Source organism: Amblyraja radiata, chromosome 34 (genome assembly GCF_010909765.2).
Source record: "Amblyraja radiata isolate CabotCenter1 chromosome 34, sAmbRad1.1.pri, whole genome shotgun sequence".
Classification (NCBI taxonomy): Eukaryota; Metazoa; Chordata; class Chondrichthyes; order Rajiformes; family Rajidae; genus Amblyraja; species Amblyraja radiata.
In genome coordinates, this window is record NC_045989.1 from 5,477,806 (window position 1) to 5,498,053 (window position 20,248).

At 49.4% G+C, this 20,248-nt stretch overlaps 1 long non-coding RNA gene across 1 annotated transcript; it reads left to right on the forward strand.

The window, feature by feature from the left end:
• Positions 1 to 332: 332 nt before the first annotated feature.
• Positions 333 to 18,569, forward strand: LOC116991550. Its single transcript, XR_004416824.1, has 3 exons — positions 333 to 343; positions 12,841 to 12,845; positions 18,536 to 18,569. It is a non-coding gene; the product is annotated as an uncharacterized LOC116991550 (long non-coding RNA).
• The last annotated feature ends 1,679 nt before the right edge of the window (positions 18,570 to 20,248 follow it).

Below are 20,248 nucleotides of genomic sequence, written 5' to 3' on the forward strand. Positions count from 1 at the left end.
GATGACACAAAGCTGGGTGGCAGAGTGAACTGTGAGTAGGATGCTATGAGAATGCAGGGTGACTTGGACAGGTTGGATGGGTGGCCAGATGCATGGCAGATGCATTTTAATGTGGATAAAAGTGAGGTTATCCACTTTAGTAGGAAAACCAGGAAGGCAGATTATTATCTAAATGGTGTCAAGTTGGGAAAAGGGGAAGTACAACAGGATCTGGGGGTCCTTGTTCTGTTCATCAGTCAATGAAAGTAAGCATGCAGGTACAGCAGGCAGTGAAGAAAGCGAATGGCATGCTGGCTTTCATAACATGACGAGTTAAGTATTGGAGCAAATAGGTCCTTCTGCAGTTGTATAGGGCCCTAATGAGACCACATCTGGAGTATTGTGTGCAGTTTTGGTCCCCTAATTTGAGGAAGGACATTCTTGCTAGTGAGGGAGTGCAGCATAGGTTCACAAGGTTAATTCCCGGGATGACGGGACTGTCATATGCTGAGAGAATGGAGTGGCTGGGCTTGTATTCTCTGGAGTTTAGAAGGATGAGAGGTTATCTTATTGAAACACATGATTATTAAGGGTTTGGACACGCTAGAAGCAGAAAACATGTTCCTGATGTTGGTGGAGTCCAGAACCTGGGGCCACAGTTTAAGAATAAGGAGTAAGAGATGAGGAAACACTTTTTCACACAGAGAGTTGTGAGGCTGTGGAATTCTCTGCCTCAGAGGGCGGTGGAGGCCAGTTCTCTGGATACTTTCAAGAGAGAGCTAAATCGCTCTCTTAAAGATAGCAGAATCAGGGGATATGGGGAGAAGGCAGGAACGGGGTACTGATTGGGGATGATCAGCCACGATCACATTGAATGGCGGTGCTGGCTCGAAGGGCCGAATGGCCTACTCCTGCACCTATTGTCTATTGTCTATTGGCTGATCATCCAAAATCAGTACCCTGTTCCTACTTTCTCCCCATATCCCTTGATTCCGTTAGCCCGAAGAGCCATATCTAACTCTCTCATAAATACATACTGTTACATAAGTCTTTCTTTTAACTCAACGCAAACTGAGAACTGAATGTGGGGAACAAGAGTCAAGAGAGTTGACATTGTTGCATGTACTGACAGCAGAACAATTACCGTACATTCGTATGTCTGGCAGCATAACAGCCGTAAACAGCATGAACACAGAATATATATTACTAATTAAAATGAAATAAATTAATAACTCCAATACTAGTGCAAAAAAAAAAACCCAGTCTTCAGTGCAAACAAAGACAGTCCATAGTTGAGATTCTTCTTCTTCTTGCATATGGCGTGCACACCCGAACGTTGTAGGTCAACTTGTTCTATTTATGTTTGTGCACATCAGGTTGATTGCATTAGTCGAAACAGGGTGGACCACGTGAAGGTAGCAATCTCCCACCCCATAGTTGAGATTAGTGTTGTGTAATGATCAAGAGCCTGATGGTTGTTGGGAAGAAGCTCTTCCTGAACATAGGGGGCAAGATGTTCAGACTCTTATGCCCTCTTCCTGAAGGCCAGGAGTAAAATGCAAGCGTGGTCAGGGTGGTGTGGGTCCTTGATAATATTGGTGCCATTTTGAGGCAGTGCCTCCTGTAGATCCACTCATTGGTGGGGTGGTCGGTACCTGAGGTGGCGTAGAATGTGTTGAAGTTTTGAGCGAAATCCTAATCTTTAATCTATTTGCTAAATATGGATTTTACATGTGAAACAGGAACAATGCCTGGGCGGTTTTGACTGGTTAGAATCAGTTACCAGCAATTGAGAAGTGATACCAGCATTTACCTCACACCAGCCCGTACATAGCATTTATAAATGAAGGAATTTCCTTCAGGTAAGGTATGTGACAGATGGCAGCTATGGAGGCACAAGGTTAGAGATTAAGTTTGTGATGTTATGTGAGCATGGGGAATGTTGGAAACAGGATAAACTGCATGGTTCTATACAATTACATAACCATGCCAGAACCATTCCATTTTTGGAAATTCATATCTAATAATCGAGTTTGGTATTCCGAGAAACGCAAGGAATCATGGGATTTGTCAAAGGTCATCGCTGTAATTAAAAATCCCACGAAGCGCTGTAGATTTAGTGAGTATAGTTTGGGTCTGATTTGTTGTCTTTTTTCAAGTTTGTATTTGTCAGGGGGCAGATAGAGGGGGCAGATACGGGGGGGGGAGACTGGACCGGCTCTCGGCAGCTGCACGCACACAGAACCGCGTCACATCCGCAGCCAGGATCGAACCCGTGTTCCTGGCGCCGCAAGCGCTGCCGAACAGCCACTGGACGTTTCCTGGTTCCCCCGACCCCACTCGAGTGTCCCATCCCCGCCCAGGCCCACAGCCAGTGCGGAGAAGCGCCAACTCCAGCCACACCCCGCTCCAACTCCAGAGGAACACGCCGCAGCGATGGGCCGCAGCGGTGACAAGTGCCAGTTCGCCCACGGCCTGGCCGAGCTACCTTTCCTCAGCTGCCGCCCCAAGCCGCACCTTGCACACCACTGGCCTCTGCCCCTACGGTACCCGCTTTGAACTGTGGACAGCGTGATTGTATTCATGTCTAGTCTTTTTTTTGACCTGATAGCACGCAAACAAAAGCTTTCCACTGTATCTTGGTGAACGTAACAATATTAAACTAAACTAAACTAAAGCTTCATGGGGAAGGTGTAATATAAATGCCAGTCAGCACCGGGCCCTGAAGGCAGGGAACAAGTTCAAGGATCTGACTAGTAGAAGAGCCAAAAGGCTCATTCGTCTGTTGTTTCAAATCAGTTTTATTAGCGAGAGGACAAAAACAATACTTGTCTCTGTACGTACAGGGAACCGGTTTACAGCATCACACCTCCTCTCTCTGTGCCTCCATCCGTGGCACTGATCGGCACTCAGCCCTTAGGTCAACCCCTCTCGTACACGAACACATCAGATTTATTGGCAAGAGAGAAAACAAAGCGAATACTTGGCTTGGTATGCGCGGGGTCCGTTTTACAGCAACACCTCTCTCTCTCTCTCTCTCTCTCTCCCTCTCTCTCTCTCTCTCTCTCTCTGTATCTCTCCAGTTTCTCTCTCTCCCCTCTCTTTCTCTCTCTCTCTCCCTCTCTCTGTCTGTCTGTCTCGCTGTCTCTCTCAATCTCTCTCTCTCTCACTGTCCGTCTCTCTCTCTCTGTCTCTCTCTGTCTGTCTCTCTCTCTGTCCGTCTCTCTCTCTCTGTCTTTCACTCTCTGTCTCTGTCTGTCTGTCTCGCTGTCTCTCTGTCTCTGTCTGTCTGTCTCTCTCTCTGTCTCTCTCTCTCTCTCTCTCTCTCTCTGTCCGTCTCTCTCTCCCCCCCCCTCTGTCTCTGTCTCTCTCTCCTATCTCTCTCCCTCTATCGCTCTCTCTCTCTCTCCATGTGTGGCACAGATCGCGACCTAGCCCATCGGTGAACCCCTCTCGTACATGAACTTGAACTAACTTCTGGCCCACTGGCGCTTGCCTTTGTACAGGTGAGAAATCAGGTGTTGAAATAACCGCCGGTAAGTCCTGGTCAATTGCGCTGCTCCCAAATTCAAACTATAACCAATTGCAGGGGACTGCATCCGGGTGAGCCCCCCCCCCCCCCCCCCACCTCTTTGGAAGAAAGCGTTATCAGCCACAGACTGCCGAGTAAAACAATACACACAGTGCTACAGACTTAGCGCGTAAAGGTAATACACACAGCGCTGTCGGCTTAACACGTGTGAATTTAAACAAAGAGCTGTCGGCTGCAGCGCTATGGGGTTTAAATATAGCGCTATGGCCACAGTGCTCTGGGTCACAGACTGTTCGGGTAATTGCTCGTATATACTCAAGGCCCTGTCTTACAGCCTCTCAAATGTGGGTATTTGGTTTAAGAGGAAAACATGTGCCATTGATTCAATGTAAGGGAAAGTAAAAAAAGAATGTTTTCTGAATGTATAGAATTTGAAGAAAGGGAGATATAAGTCTTTATGAACCAGCATCACATATTGCAGCCGTTTAGCCAATAAAGTAAATCTTCTGCAAAAACTGACAGAAAGTTGTTCAGATCGGGACTGCAGAAAGCGATGACATCCGTCACGACTGTTTTGAATCATTGGACTGGTCCGTATTCCGGGAGTCTGTGGCCAACCTGAATGAGTGCTTCACTGCCATGACAGCCTTCATCAGCGTAGGAATTTCGTTTCCCTTTACTCCACTTCGGGCCCAACTGCCCGAGTTATTCTCTCCCTTGTCGGAGGGTCAAACGGCCACCACTCCACTCGAGCGGTTTCCAAGAGAGAGAGAATACAACAAAAGGGATTCCCCTAGGTTCTAGACCTCGGAATTATGGTGGGATATGATAAAAGGTTGAATTGACCAGAGTGTGCTGATGAGAGAAAACAGAAACCAAGATGGACTCAAAGCAAGTCTAAAATTTACAGGCTTTATTAAACAATGAGAAATCGAATCTCACCAACACTACATAATACGTGGCTAAACTTGTGCTTTAAACTAAGACTATGGACGGAAAACTATCGGGCACGTCGTAAAACTTACTTTACACAATTTTACCCCCCTTTCCCTTTCTTCTCTCAACCTCTATCCTATTTCGGGAACTTCACCAGGTCACTAGGATACTTACAGCTAGGTCGATGCAGGCTCACGAGCCGTCCAGCAGAGCAGAAAGAGAGCGAGTTCTGGCTTGACTCCTGTTTTTATACCTGAGCTTCCTTTGAAACCCCCAGGTGATCCTCTGGATAAAAGGGTTCTTTTGATGATTCCCAGTTTCGATCTGGCATGAACAATAGGCTTCCGATGATAAGGAGTTTGCTGATGTCATGATCCCTCAGCCTGATCGTTATCCCATTGCCTACATGGGCTCCCATTGTCCTGATGGATGGGTCATCCAAGATGGTGATTGTGCTTGCTGCTGGCCTGTTTACCACCGTCTGCTGAAACTTGGTACCTTCCTTTGTGTTTCCAAGATAATCTCGTTATCTCCGTCTCAGCCTTTCCTGCCCACACCATTCGCATAGTTGTGTGATGCCCAAGTCCACAGGCCAGACAGGTTTGAAACTTGAAACTGATTCTTTCTGTGGATTGGGGTTTTTTTTCCGTTGCAGCCAGCAAATCTGTCTTTTTAAAATGTCCATGTCCTTATCCGAGTTCTTCCATTATTTTGAAGGATTTGCTCCAATAACTTACATGCCCCTACGATACGTCCAGGCTTGCACGGACCGTATCGATTGACAAAGTTAGTGGGCAATCCTCCAGCCTCAAGAGCTGTAAACACTCCTGGTGAGAAGGTGAAATTATGTACCCCGAAAGCCCCCTTAATTGCTAAACTAGGCCCTCGAAGCACATTAACTTACACTATACACCTTTTACTTTACATCAATCCCACAAACCATACAGTACCCTCACGACCATTCCCTGAAAATGCAGGGATTACAACATATGTACGAAACCATTGCAATAGAGTACAGACATTTTACAATGACGAGGTGTCGTTACGGTGACGTCAGGCGGCTCGATTTACCAGCTGTTGTAATTTGGCCATCCTCCTCCGCCTTTTAAATTTGCAATTAATGCATAGCAAATACAGCACAATTATCATCTGGCAGATGATCAGAACATGGGACACGATGCGGACCCATTCTGGAACTATGATCCAGGACTCCAGGTCCCACCAATGTGGAGACTTGATCTCTTTGATCTCCCTGGCGATATCCAGTGTCTTTTGTTCCAGGGAGAAGAAGTGTTTGTGCGACAACTTGACCGCCACCAGCAACTTTTTAAATTTTTCCTTCACTGGGGGAATATCATACCCGAAATGGGCCACATAGTTAAATAAGTCAGTTACATTTTCTCGTACCGAGTGGTGAACCGAAGAAGGTTCCGGGATGGGTAATATTCGCTGCTGTGCCACATGGACTTCTGCCCTGGGTTTAAAACAAAAGCTGCTGTGCGGTATCGGGCACCACAGCTGTGATCCGTGCTGATACCGCTGGTACGTCCCACTGCCTATATACGCCACCTGTGGAGGGACATGGTCTGCCTCCATGGTGCAGTTTATAGGCTGTACCCCAACAGCCCTGAACCCACACTGAGGCCTAGCCTCAGCGCCCATGTGCTGGAGACACAGGATTACCTGTGCTCCCCGGCTCCGACAACCCAAAAGGTCAATGCCTGTCACAGCTTGCTCCCTCACTATGACATAGGGCGGGACCTTCCCGTAGCGAATATGCACCCCCCCACGAACAACTCCCACGTTCTCCACTCGGTACAGAGGAGCTGGTCGTGCCGAGGTTCCCATCACCGGGATTCTTACGACCACTCCCATTATGGTGTGATTGGATTTTCCGCAATCCACCGGTACCGGGTAGGCCTCGGAGGCCACACGAAGCTGACAAGGACTCAAAGTGCTGTTATAAGGGTGTAGCGCTGCTAGGTGCTGGTTGCTTATCCAGGAGGGGACCCACCTTGCCTCAGGTCTTCCAGGTTGCTCCTCCCCTCCCCCAACAACCACGCACCATACAGCCCACACACCTCATTCTGTGCAGCCTGATCGGACGCATTCCGGTCCTCTTTAATCAAAGCGTTTATCGTTTTTGCATGTGTCTCCAATTGTGCTATGATTTCTTTTAGATGTAGAGTCATTGCCTGTAGAGTCATTGCCACCTCTTCGTGCAGCCCCGATCCTACCACCGCATTTTCCTCCCCCAGAACCTTTCATAACTGGCCCTTCAACTGATTGATCTGCAAGTCCAGTTCTACGTTGTCCATGCTATTAATAATAGACATCCCCGTGTTAAATGCTGTAAACCCGTCGTTAACCACCCCTCGTCTTTGCCTACCGGACCCCAAAGTGAAATCCCCTCCCCCGCGGTACATCTCTTCTATGTCTATGTCCCCGAAATCCAGGTTGTGGAATTTCTGGAACATGTCTTTTAGCAGGGCCTGATATAATAATTCCGTCTCGCGGGGGCACCATGCGGGTAACCGCACTTCAGTCAAATTTAATATTACTGAGGCCACAGCGTAATGCACTCCCTGGTACAGCACCTTCTTGGTTGGGACAAGTGCTAACCCATTCTCCGGCCCTTTGGTGCTGGTTGGACAGTTGTGAGGGTCGATCGGTTGGGCTGTGGGTAGGGGCTTCTTCACCTGAACCAGCAATTCGGTGGCTTTTACTGTCATTCCAGGTCTAGGGGCCACACATGCCTGCCCACTGCGGTCCCAATCTATCCCGTTCCCGGGGTCCTGCCACCACTTGACGAAGGTGATTGATGCCCCTACCGGACACACCTTGGCAGACCCCCATAGACATAAATAAAGCCCCTGGTCATAGGCCCACCATTTGTCCCAACATACAATGATCACTCCCGGTGACCCCATGATGGTCCGGTAGGTATCATTGTCCAGTCTTTCCCAGTCCGAGGATCGATCCCTCATGTCCGAGCTCAGCTTTCTGAGCCACCACCATCTCCCCAAAGGAACGTCCCCCTTACAGGTTAAACACACCCGCCTGCCCTCAGTCACCCTAACCCGGTCAGTAGCCACCTGTATCTCGGCACAGGGTATGGATGCTTCCCCGTAGGCGAAGCTCCTGTGGCTGGAGAACCTGGTCGAGTTCGACCCCAGCCACACAGGCCATCTCCCCTCATGGGAGTATCCGGCCTGGCTATCCGCTACCAGGTTTCCTTGCCCAGTAGACACGAGGGGTGCTCTGTCCCCTGAGCACCCATATACGATGGACTCCTCCGTGTCCCCGCGACGCGCCACGCACATCCGGAGGCACATCATTGCCATCATCCATACGGTGGGGCTACCCATCTGGAAAACAAAGCAAAACACCTCCTTGCCTCCACAAAGCTATCCGCCTAAAATGGCATTTGGGGTTTTGATTTTGTCTGTTGTGGTCTACTTTCCCACAGCACATCCCTTCGATCCCGTACTGTCTTTCCCTGTACTCCCCTGTAGCTATACAAAACCCTATATCTAATTACGCTAACTACATCTACTTACACACAAACCAATGCTATATACAACGCCACCCGTCTCCGGGTGGCCAACTCATAACTGGTCCCCGTCACGCTGGGGCCACCCCTCTGGTGGGCCCACCCGTGCAGGCCAGAACTCCTCCTGTCGAGGGGCCTGACTGCCCCTCACCTCCCTTTGCACTACGGGGTTTCGAGATACCCCTACGTTCCCTGTGGAGACTGGGCTCCCTCCAGCCGCACTCCGTAGTGCCCTGTTTCGGCCACTCTCCTTCCCGGCCCTCCTGTGGATGGCCCTAGCCCTAGGTTTAATTAGGGATGGGGACCATCTTACTGGGGGTTTAGTGACCCTGTTACACCTACGTCTGACCGGGGGTTCCCACACAAGAGGTGATACCTCCATCTCCTCTGCTTCTGCTAGTTCTGCCTCTCTTAGGCAGTCTATGGTACCTGCCTGCGGAGGGCTGGAGTCAGCATCCTTCCCCGCTGCTTCCAGTCCTTGCCCTGGGACACAGCCGGCTACTTCAGGCTGACTACCTGTGGACTCGCCTGGCTCCCCTACGGTTTCCACATCAACCCGGGTCTGTTCTTGATCCTGTTCCCTGACATGTAGGCAAGGCAAGGCAAGGCACATTTATTTGTATAGCACAATTCAAACAGCAATTCAAGGTGCTTTACAGGAAAGAAAAAATAAAATAGTCAATAATTAAAAATTGCAAAATAAGCAATACGACAAATGTATGAATAATAAAACAACGTCAATGAAACAATAAAACGATTTTTAAAAAGCACATAAAAGGGTTAAAATTAGACGGTTAAGATTACCTGCATGTCGGGTTATGGACAAGCTATAGTAAACAACAGTGTTTTTAGGCCTGATTTAAATGCGCTTACAGTCTGTGCACACCTCAGGTGTTCAGGGAGCTTGTTCCACAGGTGTGGAGCATAAAAACCGAATGCTGCTTCAGCCTTTTTAGTTCTGACCCTGGGAACACAGAGTAAACCTGTCCCTGAAGACCTGAGGAGTCTAGGCGCCTCATATACAACAAGTAGGTCAGAGATGTATTTTGGACCTAGACCATTCAGTGCCTTGTAGGTCAGTAACAGAATTTTAAAATCTATCCTCTTACACACAGGGAGCCAGTGCAAAGATTTAAGGACAGGTGTAATGTGGTCCATTTTCTTGGTGTTGGTCAAGACTCTGGCAGCGGCATTTTGGATAAGCTGCAGTTGTTTAATTGATTTTTTATTGAGACCTATAAAGATGCCATTACAATAATCTAACCTACCAAAAATATATGCATGAACAAGTTTTTCAGTGTCTTCTTTGGACAGAAATCCCTTGATTCTTGCAATATTTTTTAGATGGTAATAGGCAGATCTGGTAATGGTCTTTGTATGGCTGTTAAATTTCAAATCCGAGTCCATAACTACACCAAGGTTTCTAGCTTTGTCTGTGGTTTTCAGTGCAATTGAGTCGAGTTGAGCACTCACCTCTAGCCTTGTTTTTTTGGGACCAACGACAATAATTTCTGTCTTATTTGCATTGAGCTGGAGGAAGTTCTGGTTCATCCACTCATTGCTATGTTTGACACACTGGCTCAGTGAGTGTAGGGGACTATGGTCATGTGGTGACACTGCGATATATAGTTGTTTGTCATCGGCATAAGTGTGGTAGGATATGTTAAAATGCTCTATGATCTGAGCTAGGGGGAGCATATAAATGTTGAACAAAATGGGTCCAAGAATGGAGCCCTGAGGAACCCCGCATGTGAGTTTTGTACGTTCTGATTCAAAATTACCAAGGGAAACAAAATAATCCCGATCTTTCAAGTAAGATTTGAACCAGTCCAGCACAGAACCAGAGAGTCCCACCCACTTCTCCAGTCTGTCAAGCAGTATGTTGTGGTCCACCGTATCAAAAGCAGCACTGAGATCTAGAAGTACCAAAACTGAAGCTTTTGATGCATCACTGTTTAGATGTATGTCGTTTAGGACCTTAGTGAGTGCAGTCTCGGTGCTGTGATCTGGCCGAAATCCCGACTGGAAAACATTAAAAATATTGTTTTGGGTCATAAAGCAGTAAATTTGTTGGTAAACTACCCTTTCAATAATCTTTGCCAAAAATGCTAAATTAGATATGGGCCTGTAGTTGCTCATAGCTGAGGCATCCAAATTAGGCTTCTTCAATAGGGGCTTGATCACTGCTGTTTTTAAGGCTTCGGGAAAATGCCCCGATTGAAGGGAAGTGTTTACTATATTCAGTACTTCTGGTGCAACACTGTTAAAAATATTTTTAAAGAAGCTTGTGGGCAGCAGATCAAGACAGCAGGTAGTGGACTTTAGCTGTTGAACAGTTTCAGTCAGAGATGCACAATCTAAAAGTTTAAAATGTTGTAGATTCATTAGTGAATCTGGAGGCATAGGTGACAAAGCCATGTTCCCTGAGGTGGAGCTAGACATTGTTTGTCTTATCTTCAGAATTTTATCGGTGAAGAAATCTGCAAAGTCATTGCATGACTTGCTGGACAGGAGCTCAGGAGGGACTGATGATGAGGGGTTTGTCAGTCTATCGACAACGGCAAACAGGGTGCGGGAATTATTATTTTTGTTGATAACCTCTGAGAAAAAGGACTGCCTTGCCCCTTTCAATTCCTGATTATAGATACGGAGGTTGTCTTTGTAGATGTCGTAGTGGACCTGTAGTTTGGTTTTTCGCCACCTACGTTCGGCCTGTCTACACTTTGTTCTTTGGGATCTCACTGCTGTGGCATTTCTCCATGGTGACTTTTCCCATCCAGATAAAACCTTGGTCTTTAGTGGTGCAATAGCATCCATAAGAGTCATAACATTGGAGCTAAAACCATCCACAAGGTCATCGACAGAGGTCGAGGGCAGAGTTGGTGGTGGTGTATAGGCCTGAGTAAACAATGCGCCAGTGTTTTCATTGATACAGCGCCTTTCGATCACCTCTGGTTCTCATCTGATACTGCTAGCAGAGATGGTCGTTTAAAAAAATACACAGTGGTGATCGGAAAGAGGCCTTCCCTTGTACCCCTTTCTTACTTTTCCCTGCCCTTGTGGGGTCGAACAATTTACACTGGTTGATGTGGAACCATTTGACTCTACGGGGAAGCTGAATGGCATATACCATGGGACTGGCCTTGTCCACTATGTTGTATGGGCCTGCATACAAGGGTTCGAACACCCCTACCCTAGCATATCTCCTGACCATTACCTTGTCCCCCACTGCCCACTCGCAATGCCTAAGAGGCTCCAGCAGTAGCTTGTTTCTTTGGTGCTGGGCCCCCATGTTTCTGGCTGCCTGCCAGTGAACCTGCCTAAGTTGTTCAAATAGCTTCTTGGCGAACTTGTCCCGGTTCACTTCCCTGAGCTGTCCCTCTGTTAGGGCTGGGACCATAACGTGCATGGGCGATCTCATGACCAGGCCCATCATAAGCTCATGGGGAGAGTACCCCGTACTCCTGGACTGGCTGGCCCGAATGCCCGTAAGGACCAGGAGTAAAACCTCCACCCACCGGTTCGGTGAGTCCCCTGTTTCCTTCCTTATCCTTTCCTTTATTGTCCGGTTCAACCGCTCTACCGGACCTGAGGACTGGGGGTGGTAGGCCACATGCCACTTGGCCTTGATGCCCAGTATTCTAAGGGTGGACTGCATGACCTGTCCCGTGAAATGGCTCCCCTGATCTGACTCCACGAACTGTGGGAGTCCCCACCTGGTGAACACCTCCCTAACCAGGATTTTTGCCGTACCCATAGCGGTGGCTGCTCTGCAAGGGAAGGCCTCTACCCATTTTGAGAACACATCCACAAGGACTAAGCAGTACTTGTAACCCCCTTGAGCGGTTGGAAGGGGTCCGATGTAGTCGATTTGAATCGACTGCCATGGCCCCTCCACCCTCCTGATGTGTCCCATAGAAACCTTCCTTTTCTGGGGGCCTGGGTTGTTTGCTGCGCAAACCAGACAGCTTGCGCAAAAGTCGCGAACGTCTTCCCTGAGCCCTGGCCACCATCCTGCCATCTCTACTCGCTGCCATGTGGTCTCTGGCCCGGGGTGACCTGCCCCTGGACCCTCATGGGCTAGTTTTAAAAATTCCCTTCTGTACAGGGAAGGCACTACCCACTTATCTCCCTTGAATAACATGCCTTCCTTTACTGACATGTCTTTATCCCCATACGGTCCCTCTATTTTCACCTGCCTGCAAATGGCTGCTGAGGCAGCCTTTAAAATAGGGTCTTGTGCCTGGACCGTGGTCAGGTCCGGGGCCAAAACCACTCCCGCACTCTCCTTTTCTCGAGGCTGCTCCCTGGCTGCAGCTACCTGTCCTTCCTCATAGGGGTCCCATGCTTTCACACTCCTGGCTCCTTCCCTGGCCAAGCCATCCGCCCTCTGATTTCTCTTTCCCCGTGGCTCCGTTTTGGAATGGGCCTTCACCTTATGGATATATCTATCCCCGCCCTTCCCTATGGCTGCTACAATCCTCTCTAATAGGGGTTTAGTGGTCAGGGGCTTCCCGTCCGATGAGGTGTACCCTCGGCGGGACCAGATGGCCAGATATTCCGTGCAGGAATTGCATGTGAACATATGGTGTATGGAGTGGGGAAACGCTCGGGATGGGTCACCACGTACATTACCGCCGCCAGCTCGGCCTGCTGGGCGCTTAACGTATGTGGGAGTTTAAGAGCTAGGGCTATCTCTGTCTCGGGGTCCCAGATCCCACAGCCCGTGAGCCGTATGCCCTCGGACACGAAACTGGACCCGTCCACGTATATTTCCCTACCCGTGGGATGTAACACTGCTCTAAGCCCAAAGTCCACCTCCCATACCCCTTCCAACGAGCAACGGTGTGGCTCCCCTGGGTACACCAAATTGGCTGCGAGCTTGGGCTCACATAGCCTCTCAACCCGGAAGGCCATTTGGGAAAGGAGAAGGGTCCAGCGAGTGATGCTCGCACTGCTAACGGTCCCATCCTTAATCTGACCGTCCAGCAGCATCTGGGTTGGGGTATGGTGGGTCAGGAGGGTTATGGGGGACATTCTTATGAAGACCTGTACCTTCTTCATTGCCCAGTATGTGGCTAGCAGGTGCCGCTCACAGTTTGAATAGGACCTTTTCTACCTCTGTGAGGACTCTGGAGGAATACACCACTGGCCTTAACTTGCCGTGCCGTTCCTGGAGGAGCACTGCGCTCAGGCCATCGCTGCTTGCGGCTACCTCCAGGAAAAATTCCTCCCTGTAGTCGATGGCACCCAGAGTTCAAATGGACGAATGCCGACTCGCACTGCTCATCCCACTCCCACTCTACCCCTTTGCGTAGCAGCCGGTGTAGAGGTGTTGCGGTCGCGGCATAGTCCTCTATAAAGTCTCGGCAGTAGCCCGTGACTCCCAGAAATGATCTTACCCCCCCCACGTCCGTTGGGACTGGGAGTTCCTGCACTGCCTGCCTTCTTGCTGTATCGATACCCCTTTCTCCGGCCCTAAGGGTCAGTCCCAAGAACTTTACCTCTTGTAACTCTATCTGTGCCTTCTTGGGATTTATTTTTAAACCGCTCTTACAGAGCAGCTCCAGCAGTTCATTTACTAGGGGCCCATGTTCCTCACTGGTGTCCGTGAATAGCAAAATATCGTCCACATACTGGACGATCTTGTGGGGCTCACTAAATTCCTTTAAACATTCTGCCATAAATTGGTGGAAAATACTGGGGCTATTGTGGAACCCTTGGGGAAGACAGTTCCATGTGTATTGCTGCCCCTTGAATGTGAAAGCATATTTGTACTGGTCTTCCTTCCTGACCGGGATAGACCAGAAACCGTACGAGATGTCTAGCACCGTAAATACAGATGCAGATGCTGGAATTTCCGCTAATAGGTCTGCTACAGCTGCCACAGTTGGTGCGCAAGCCGGAATATTCTTATTCAGGACCCTATAATCTACCGTGGCCCTCCAGGAATTGTCTGGCTTCCGTACAGGCCAGAGCGGTGAGTTCACGTGGGTGGCTATGGGCCTCAAAACGCCTTGCTTAACCAGTGAACTCAGAGCGACTTCTAAGTCAGCCTCCGCTTCTCGGGGAAAACTATACTGTTTCTGTGGTCGGGACATGGGATCCCCGTCTATCCTGACCTCTGTTCCTGTGACCCTTCCACAGTCGTGCTTGTGAGTAGCGAATGCGGCCAAATTTCGCTTAACATGGCCTCGATACTCTGTCGGGGTCTGCCTCACTAGGACCTCTAGATCGTACCCCTCTCTGGGCTTCATGACACACAGAGCCCCTCTCTCTGATGCCCTCTCGATGACCATTACCTCCTTCTCTCTCTCAGCCCCTTCTCCTGCTATGCCCCACAAACAGTGGTTCCTCAGGTCCACCAGGACCTGGTGGGCCACTATAAAGTCAGCGCCTAGTATCCCCTTTCCCTCCTGCTCCCAGCTCATCAGGACGCATTTCCACTGCGCCTGGAGTGCTCCTAATTGAATGGACAAGGGAACAGAGAAAAACCCCGTCTTCTCGTTTCCCGTAAAACCGACAAGACTATAGGGTACCCCACTAGATAGAGGGGATGTACGGGGATTGTCCATGTGGACAATAGTACTGGAAGCACCTGTGTCCAGCAGGTAACTCCCGACCACATCCTGGACCTCCATCTTGACCCAGGGTCTCCCACATGGGCCATACTTTAACGGGCATAGGAATGTGGGCTGTTTCGCTGGCAGTCATAAAGGTGCCGGGGGTGCGGATACGGGCGCGCCCTGGCCTGTTGCCATGGCTACCTGTCCGGACCCTCCCGCCTTTGACTGCAAATAGGTAATTAGATCACTTACATCTATTGTTACCTCCGGGGCTGGGTTGGCCGTTACCGGGGTCCTATCCCCCACTGCTCTACTTGGGTTTCTGCACTCCCTCTTGTAGTGCCCGGGCTTCCCACACCCGTAGCACACCAGCCTCATCTCGGAAGAGGTCTGGCTGCCTTCCTGTTTCCACTGCCTCCTTTTGGGGGGTGCCGTATGCAAGGGTGAGCTTCCTGATCACCTCCGCCTCGTTACGGTTTGGGTCAGCTGGGTCGAACCAGTGCTCGGCCCTTTAATTTATGAATGAACTGCAGCAAAGGTGTCCTAACTGTAACTACTTCCACAACAAAGGTTGGTTATTCTGTCCAGCGAACGGCAAGTAAGTAAGTAAGTAAGTAAGTAAGTAAGTAAGTAAGTAAGTAAGTAAGTAAGTAAGTAAGTAAGTAAGTAAGTAAGTAAGTAAGTAAGTAAGTAAGTAAGTAAGTAAGTAAGTAAGTAAGTAAGTAAGTAAGTAAGTAAGTAAGTAAGTTTTATTTATATAGCACGTTTTAAGTCAACTCGCATTGACACCAAAGTGCTTTACATAAAATAGATAATAAGTTTCCATACAAACCATAGAAGAAGGTTAAAAAAAAAAAAGAAAATGGACACAACACATTATAGAGTTCAACACAAACGTCCCCCCACAGCTGAATCAAAAATTTCCACTGTGGGGAAAGGCACCAGAAAGTTAAGTCCTCTTCCTCTGTGAAACACCCGAGGTCGAGGCCCATTTGTGGCCTTGCAGCCAGTCCGATGATTTTCAGGGCCCTCTTGCCGTGAAGATGGAACTTCGGCGTCGGGTGAAACATTCCTCAGAGGCTTGGAAAGTCTGGAGCAGCTGTCCCCTTCCCGGAGACCGGGGCACTCGTGGTCCTCAGGCCGCGCCGGTTGGAGCTCCGACCCCGGCGAACTCGATCCCAGGCTCCGCGGCGCTCCAAATCCAGCGCCGCCCGTGGCTGGACGCCCACAGCCACAGCTCCGCGATGTTGGGAGTCGGCGGCCATAGCGCTCTGGAGCTTACCGCACAGCGACCCGGTAAGGCATCGCCCGCTCCGTGTTGTTATCCCAGCGCTGCGCCACTGCCGCCGAAGCTGTAGTCCCGGCCGGTCCCGACAGGAAACGCCGCTCCATTCTCGATGGTAGGCCACGAGGAAGGGGCGAAGAAGCAGCTCGGAGGGATGCTGCCTCTCCGACCAGGTAGGGGACTAAGAAATAAAGTTTCCCCCTTCCCCACCCCCACCCACCACATAAAAGACCTCCACTAACATTTTTTAACAGGACTTAAAATAATAAAAAGGTGAAGAGACGGACTGCGGGCAGGCTGCCATACACAGACGGCACCCACTCCTGCACAACCGCCATCTTGCAAGCCATGCAACTATTGCAAGAAGATGAACCATTTTGCCGTTTGTTGCAGATCCCGTGGGAACTGCAATTCCAGTTCGGCGTCTAATCTACCCCTGCTGCAACAAGACCAAACATTTTCAGACTCCCAAGATCTTCGTGGGCAGTCTCTTTCGATCGCTCCATTCACAAGTTACTTATATCTGAGGACCCGATTCGAAATTACCCTGATCTGTTCGATGACAAGCTGGGCAAGCTTACAAAATTGCCATTGACCCCAGCCATCCGTGCCGTTCACCGCGTGTCACATGCCATGCGTGACAGAATCCAGATTGAACTTAAAAATATGGTGTCCATGGGTGTACTAGCTGAAATCAGTGAACCTACAGACTGGGGCTCCACCATATTCATCACGAAAAAAAAGGCAAAGATGAGCTCCGAGTGTGCATCAACCCAAGAGACCTAAACACAGCCATCAAGCGCCCAAATCATCTGATGAGAACTATCGAAAACGTTGCAGCCCAAATCGGTCGCACAACAGTGTTCTCCGTACTAAATGCAAAAAGCTCGTTCTGGCAGATACCTCTAGATGACGAGTCCTCGAACCTTACTACGTTTGCTACACCATTTGGCAGATTCAAATGTCTCAGAATGCCATTTGGTATCAATTCGGCTAGTGAAGTCTTTCAGAGAACCATGGAAAAGCTGTTCACAGGCTTCCCGTGGGCTATCATTGTTGATGACATCCTGGTGTATGGCATGGACATAGCGGAACATGACTCCAATCTCAAGCAGATTCCGGACAGGGCACAAAGGACAAAGGACAAAGGACATATATTGTCACATACACCCAATGGTGTAGTGAAATTTGTCTTGCCATGCAGCACACAGATAAAGATTAGACATAACATTGGGGGGGAAGGCACAATGTCCAGTCCCCATCCCCAGTTCACCTATAGTCGGGCCTATTGAGGCCTCCGCAGTCGCCTCTACGGAGACCCGATGTTTCAGGCCGTTCTCACCGAGTGCTGTAGCTCCGGCGTCGAGATTAACCTAAAGATGAACCTAAAGTTCAACCCCAAGAAATGCAAGTTCCGCATTCCAGAAGTCACCTATGTCGGACATGTATTCACTTTCAATGGTCTGAAGCCAGGCCCCCAAAAAACTGCAGCCATCAACGAAATGCCTGCCCCTGTTGACGTAGACAGCCTCCAATGCTTTCTGGGTACGGTCAACTATCTGGGAAAGTTTATACCCAATCTCAGCGAACTCAGTTCACCACTGAGACAGCTCACCCGCAAGGACACTGAATGGGCCTGGTACCAGCAACACCAACAGGTATTTGACTTTTTAAAACTACAGCTGGCCAGCGCTCCTATCTTGACATACTTCGACCTGAAGCGACCTGTCACAATAACCTGTGATGCCTCACAATACGGGTTGGGCGCCGCCTGCCTTCAAACATCTGCCGACGGCATAGTATTACCTGTCTCGTACGCCTCTCGCACCATGGCGGACACCGAACAGCGCTATGCACAAATCGAAAAGGAGCTGGTAGCTGTTGTCTGACCATCAACCACTAGTGACCAACCTGAATAAACCTATTCAAGCAGCACCTGCACGTTTGCAGCGCATGATGATGCAGCTCCAGCGATTCGATTTCAAGATCATTTATAAAAAAGGAAAAGAGATGCTCATCGCCGACACTCTCTCTCGTGCACCACGTGTATCCAGTGAACGACATCCCTATGAATGTGACGAGCTCACAGTTCTCAAGGTCGACTTCGTTCCCACGGAATTCCTGCGTCGCCCGTATGAACACACAGCCGCTGATGGGACTCTACAGCTGCTCTCCTCCATTATCAAAAGAGGCTGGCCAGAAAAACAATCCAGCACACCACTGGAGGTACAGCCGTTCTTCCTAGTTCATGATGAGTTGGTAATACAGGATGGTGTCATTGTCAAGGGTCACAAAGTCGTGATCCCATCATCCTTGCAAGATGAATACTATAAAGAGGTACACAACGGCCACCAAGGCCACGCACAGAGCATGTTCTGCTGGCCTGGGATGTCCAAGTACATACGTGACAGAACAGCATCCTGCCTCATCTGCAACAGTTTGGCACCACACCAACAGAAACAGCCACTGCTACAACAACCCCCACCAGCACTGCCTTGGACAGCTCTTGCAGTGGACATTTTTGAATGGCACGATAAACGCTACATAGTCCTAGTCGACTCCTACTCCAACTGGTTCGAGCTCGATTTACTGCCCACCATCATATCCGACATGGTTATACAAAATCTTCAGAGACATTTTTCTGTGTTCGGCGCACCAGTTCGTCTGCAAACTGACAACGGAAGACAATTCACCAGCCACGCATTCAAACACTTTGCCGGACGATGGAACTTTCACCATGTCACCAGCAGCCCTGAATACCTCCAATCCAACGGCCTCGCTGAACGTGCCGTCAGGAGATGGAACACTCTCACCTTGCCAAGTCTCATGTCTACCTCGACCTCTTAAACCTGAGAAACATTTCCAGGGATGGGGTCCTGGGCTCTCCCACTCAACAGCTGATGTCTCATACAACACGGCCTCCACTACCTGTTGCCCAGCAACAGCTGAAGCCACAGGTGTTTAAACCCACTGCGGTCCAGCAGCGCATTCAGGAGAAACACAACATTCAGAAGGGCTCCTATGACAAGTCCAGCAAACCACTGAAGCCGCTATTGTAGGGTCAAGTGGTCCATTTGCAGACTGCTGTGGGACATACCCGTCTGGGTTTCGTTGTCGGCCCGTCCAAGGAGCCCCGTTCCTTCCTTGTCAACGCCGATGGTGTTCTGTACAGCCACAGCCGTCAACATCTCTTGCTTGTGAACGAACCTCGACCACCTCCTGCCGATCCATATGCATCGCCTCTGCCGTTTAAACCCTCTGCTGCTCATGTTCTCCCTAGTCCCAGCTTGCACTCTCCACCACGGTCTGTTACCCCATCCACCCACGATAACATTCCCGCATGCTCACCCCGCCGGTCCCCTCAAGTGTCCCCGGCTGCTTTCTCCTTTTGTGGTTCCCTGCCTCCCGCCCCCACTAACTTTTCTGGTACAGGTGGAGAGGGGTTTGTCCGTAGGCGTTCGGGTCGCATTAGTAGACCACCTGACAGTTATGGCGAGTACGTTTAACTGCGTGTGTTTAACACTTGTCTAACAATCTTTTCTCTCTACGGGGAAGGATGTAGATTGGTTATTGCATGTGAACCAATCAGAGTAGTGTAGCATCATTAACTCCACCTTACTGTACACTTTATATTAACACTCATTTCCTACATTAGGTGGTCATGTTAGAGGTAGCAATGAATTAACAACCTACTGTACCGCTCTACTATACCTTATGATTAAAGATAATTTAAACTCCAGACCTGTGTCTGTTAAGTCATTTACACCAACTTTTCAATTAGGCAAGGCATTCTCAAATCAACTTTTCAATTTAGGCAAGGCATTCTCAAATCAACTTTTCAATTTAGGCAAGGCATTCTCAAATCAACTTTTCAATTAGACAAGGCATTCTCAAATCAACTTTTCAATTAGGCAAGGCAACTTTAGCAGCTATGACATGGCCGTGGTGTCGGACACGTCGCGGTTCATCACCCTCACAAGTTTGCCCATGAGATGCTGTTTACAGGGGAGCCTATCTCTGCCCAGGATGCCCTGTGGCACGGGCTGGTGAGCAGAGTGGTCAAGGACAGGTTGGAAGAAGAGATGGTGAGGATTTCCGGCCAGATCTGCGGGGCGAGCAGGGCCTTCGTCACTCTGGGCAAAGCGACATTCTACAAGCAAATGGCCCAGGACCACAACCAGGCCTATCAGACCACCTCGGAGATCATGGTGGACAACCTAGCGATGGCCTGAAAGGAACTGAAGCCTTCTTTCAGAAGAATTAACCGGTCTGGTCACATTCCACTGCCACAGAGCAACGTGACCAATAATCTGCTCTGGTATTTAGGTGCGTGCAATGATCCATTAAGTCCTTGCCCTGCAGATCAAGAAGAACGGCCAAGAAATTATATATAGATC